Raw genomic sequence first — 5,513 nt, 5'->3', positions numbered from 1 at the left:
TGACCAAGGCATTCACAATTGGTAATTGTCTAAAATTGCCTTTATTATATATAATGTTCTCCTGGTTCTGATTCCCTCATTCTGTATCAGTTCTTCTATTTCTTCCTAGGTTTTACTAAATCCATCCCCTTCTTTATTTCAATGGCATTCCATCATAATCATTATCCAACAAAGTGTTCAGGCATTTCTTAGTTCATAGTTGTCCCTTCAATTTCCAGTTCTTTGCCACCAATAAAAGAACTGGTATAAATATTTTTGTACATATAAGTCCTTTGCCTTTCTCTCTGGCCTTTATGACCTAGTAGCATTACTGTATAAGAGGTTTTGAAATTTTTTTGGCCCTTCACCAATATTTCCAAATTGTTTCCATGATTTTCTGGTCTAGTTCATAATTCCACCAATAGTGGATTCATATCCCAATTTTTCCATATCCTTTCTTAACATGTATCATTTCCTTTTCTGTTGTGCTAGCCAATATGAAAGGCATAAGTTGCAACCTGAGTTACCTTAATTTTCATTTTTCTAATCAATAATGATTTAGAGAATTTTCTCATATGAATACAGATACATTTAACCTCTTTTTTTCTGAAAACTACCTTTTCATATCCTTTGTCCATTTAGCAATTGGGCAATGACATATTTTTTATAAATTTCCTCAGTTCCCTGTACATTTGAGAAACAAAGGCTCTATCAGAGAAACAAATTTTCTTCCAGTTTCCTGCTTTTCTTCTACTTTTTGCTACATTGATTTTGTTTGTGCAAACTTTTTTAATTTACTGAAATATTTTTTTATTTTACTTTACATAATTTCCTTTATTTATTATTTTCTCTGACAATATTTATTAATAGAGTACCAGTCCAGTACCAAAGTGTGATATATGAAAAGGCATAACCATAAGTAGTCAAAATGCATTCAGTAGAGTTGATGGGGATTTTTATATTCTTTCATCCAAAATTTTATTTCATTTAATTTATTTAACAATGATAATTAACAACAAAAATGTATTTTACAAAAATTTTAATTTCTAATCTGTGCAAAAATATGTGCTAGGTGCTGGAATAGATACAATATCCAGAAAAGAAATTCTCTACCCATACACACCATTTTCATTTAAGTGGATATAAGCACAATCTTTCAATCAATGTAATGGTATTAAGTATTTATTTTCTGCTAAGCAGTCAAAGGCATATAATAAATTCATTTGAAAGTTATCTATAATAATGAATTAATGTGAGAATGTACTTTTTGGGGTGATAATAGGTTTCATGAATGGGGTGTCATTTGTGTTAGCTTTTAGAGGTAGACTAGGATTATTGGTTTTGGATGAGGAGGAAAGACATTCATGGCAATAGAACAGTGAGCAAGTAATAGGTAAAATCCAGGGCCTATTTGCAGAGCAGAAAGTAGACCATCTTAGCAGAAACATAGGTTGTAGGGATAAACATAAGAAATCAGGTTGAGAAAGTAGATGTTACATTAAGGAGAGCCTTGAATGTCAGACAACTGATTTTGAATTTTTACTTTCTAAGCAATAGTCACTTTTCAGATAAAGAAAGACAGAAGCAGATATATACATGTCAAATTATTAGAGAGATGCAGAAATTGCCTTACTGACTAGATGCATAAATGGATCTGAGAGCTCATCAGTGTTGAAATTCACTTTGGAGTACAAATTACAATCCCTTCATTCCTTCCCATCCTGTGTAATTTCCCAGGAGTCACTCAGTGCCTTGAAGGCCAACTCTTGGTTGCTTTAATATATCAAGTACACCATTGTTGCACTTGGACTGTCTGTTTTCTCTATGCTTCACTTGTATTACCACCTAATATCCTAATTATTTTTGTGGGGGTGAGAGGCTAGAAATAGCTTCCATAATGCTTTGATAATATTTCTCATGCACAGTTTATAGCATTATACTACATCTACACAAGACTTTCCTTTGACTTTTCTGAAATTTTGATTTTTCTGACATCATGGTGTTTCCTGTTTCAGATACTGGTTTTTAAAAAGATGTAATTTTGGACCATTGAAAACTCACAATTATTGAAAGTGTTGCATACTTTCCAAAATTTAATCTAATCCAATATCTCTTTATGTGATTGTGGTCCTTGTCCATGGTCCATCTGAAGAACATAATCAAGATGTAAGTATTCATAGACTAACTGAATTTACTGCCTGTTCAGCTTCATGTCAGTCTTAGCAATATGTGTTTTGGCTCTCTATTTTTCAAGTTTAGAAGTGTAGCGTTATTTTTATTTCTTGCTAAAATTCACTTGAGGTTTTGTTCTGATACTTCATGCATTTAATATAATATCACCTGTGAATAAAATCTACAGACCTTTCAGTAAAGTACATTTTTTTGTTTGAAGATTGAATGAAATATTCCTTGTTACATTAAAAAAATTACTTTGGAGTTTCTAGTTATACTGAAGAATAACTTTTCTTCTTAAATGGAGAGGAATGTATATAATTCCCAATTTTCTCCCTCCATGGAGTAGTACTCCCCACTCTTTCTAATGGGCATTCATACTCTTAGGTTAAAATGATTATATACAACTTGGGAGAGAAAGAAATATTCTGTGACTTTGATACCAGCCAATTCCATTAGAATATCACTATGGATTAATTTATATGAAAAACTGAATGTCTCCTTTTATAATAGTGATCCCCCTACATGCTGAAGAAGTCCATTTCTCTTTTTGGATAGCTCTAATTGCCAGGCAATTTATTCTTATGTGAAGAAGAATCTGTTTTCTTTCATTTCCCACTCATTGCTCCATTTCTTCACCAAGAGGCAACTAAAATAAATCTGGTCTTCTATATGCCTTTTTAGATCCTTTAAGACAGCTATCATGTTTCCCAGAAGTCTTTTCCTATCCAAGCTAATATGTTCAACCAATCCTTATATGGCTTGGTCTCCTGGGATTGGGGGATCTTCCAGTGTGACTGACTCTGGTATTAACAGTCCTTCACAATCTCCTTTGTTAAGAATGTTTTTCTAGTATCTAAAGAGCCATCTATTCCCTTTTTGCTATTTTGCCTTCATACCATAACCAGGTCTTTGTCAAAAATGAGTGAATTATAGCTAGATTTGGAGAAGGTAGGGAATAGGTCCCTTGAGCTGAGACTCTGCTAGGGTTATTGGGGTGACCTCTCCTCACTGGTCCTTCTCTGTGCCAATGTTCTTTTGAAAGGGTGCCACACAGTATTCCAAATATGGTCTATTCCAGGACTTAAAAAAATAGAGCTCAATACTGAAGATATGAGATACAGGAAAACTAGATTTAGATGTCTATAAGGTAGAAGGAATATGGAATGGAGTGGAAAGAATACGGGATTTCGAGTCAGTGGAGTTTTATTTGAGTTTCAGCTCTAGCTTCTTATTATCTAGGTAATAAGCTTTGGTTCTGCCATTAAATATCACTGGGTCTGAATTTTATTTTTATTTGTAAAATGTAGAGATTTGAACAGCTAACCTCTAAAGTGTCTTGAAGCTCTACTTCTTTGATCCTATTCTGATTGAAATATCTAGCTAGAATCAATTGATCCCCTAGACTTATAATCGCAAGATAATGGTAGATCCTTAAAATATCAGGACATTCTGCACAGGATAGGTGCTTAATAAATTCTTCTTGATTAATTGAAAGAACATGACATCAGAGTGACTGACCAGGAAAGACAGTCCTGGAGAAATAGATTATTTCAATATTCATTACCCTATCAGGGTTCGCCCTGTTGGTGGGGCAGGGAGATGGGTTAGCCGGAAAGGGAAAGTCCCTGAAATACAATTTTGATCTAGCTCATAATTTTGCCCAGAGTCAGTCTGCAAGAGAGATGTCCCCCCCACACACACCCTCTTGTCATTCAGAGATGTGAACTCCTTTGTAGCAGTACAATGGGCTTCACTGTTCACACCCAGTACAGCATAAAAGTGTTATTTGAGCTCCGCCTTTTTCACAGAGCCCTAAAACAAGTGCCTTTTTAACAACCTTGATAATGAAAAGGGTAACAATGGCTGCAACTTGACTACTTGAAATAAAGCCCGATAAAAATGAAATGTTAATATGCAGGTTATGTTAGATGCTACTTTGGAGTTGCAGGAAAATGAACAGTAATCAAATGAGTGTGTCGCACAATACATGGCATGCGAAGAGCCAATTATGTAAATGAAAGCCCAAGGTTAGCATGAGACAATGCTTTTTAATTCGACAAATATTAAAATCAACTTGTTTGGGCGTAATAGATGACTATGACAACAGTTAAAGAGCTCTACATGTTTTTGTCGTCCCTTGTCAAATTAAAAATGCTGCTGTGACTGACCTGCTTTCCATAGTTAAAAGACTTGAAAAAGGCCCAATATGTGCAATAATTCTCGTTTTAGAAATGTTAGATGAAGATGCTTGTGAGATCAAAGCAATAACAACAAGCAAGCTTCTAGTTCTTTCCATTGGAAATAAGTGACAGGTAAACTCTTGCTACCCCAGCAAAATTCTGCATAAACAAAACCTTTCTTCAGCTAGTTTATCTCACTTGAATTTTACAGAAGCTTATAGCTATACTGCAATAATTATGTGCATTTGGGCCATAAATCTATATTGGAAATATTCCACCAGAGTCATGTTTCCCTTTTTATATTTATTTTTTATCAGCTTTCAGACGTTCTTTTGATTTTTTTTTTCCAGGTAGCTATAAACCTAAGCTCAGTAGACTAATCATTTAACCCTATTAGTATCAGTTACATTTCAAATGCCATTAGCACTTAAATAATTCCTGGGTTCTTTGCCAAAAACATATATAATGAAAAAATCACTGACATATTTAGTATTTCTTTCACTATTTGGACCAGAGTTTTAAAAATACATTTGATTTTGAGTTAAAAATTTTTGTTTTCTTTGTTTATTCCGTCCAGCCTTTCCCCCTTTAGCTTCTGGTTTTATAACAAAGTGGACACATATATTTTCACAAAACAGTTTTTATCTTAGTCTTCCTGGCTATTCATTGATTATATTCAGTGATCAATGACAAGGTCATTTTCACCTTGTAACTTTTCTTTCTAGCAGGGAGCAGTGTCACTCTGGTGCTAGCTCCACAATTTTCACCTTGAGGCAAAACACCAGGCTGGGGAAAAAAAAAGAGTAAGACAAAAAAAGCACCCCAGTCTTTTAACTAGTAGAGATTTTTAACCTCCAATGAGCAAAATCTGGAACCAAAGCATAGTCATACAACCTTCTCTCCCCCAAATTTACATACTGTTTTCAGTATGAAATAGAGCTAATGATGAGGCCTGCAGGCTGCTCTGTACTAGAGAATAGCAAACAGGAGGAAAATATCTAGCTATTGATTAATGCATTGGTGGTGTTTTAATAAATGACAATGACTAAACTTGCTTTGCCGAATATAGTCCTTCAAAGAAAATAAGAATATTTTGTTGAAAATCAAATAAAAATTGTATAAAGAAAGAATCATTAAAAGAAAACTGTCAGGTTTTTTTTTAACTATAAGATCTTTCTT

The sequence above is a fragment of the Monodelphis domestica genome, chromosome 8 (assembly GCF_027887165.1).
Source record: "Monodelphis domestica isolate mMonDom1 chromosome 8, mMonDom1.pri, whole genome shotgun sequence".
Taxonomy (NCBI): Eukaryota; Metazoa; Chordata; class Mammalia; order Didelphimorphia; family Didelphidae; genus Monodelphis; species Monodelphis domestica.
The sequence above is the reverse complement of the archived record's forward strand: the minus strand, read 5'-3'. Positions refer to the sequence as shown.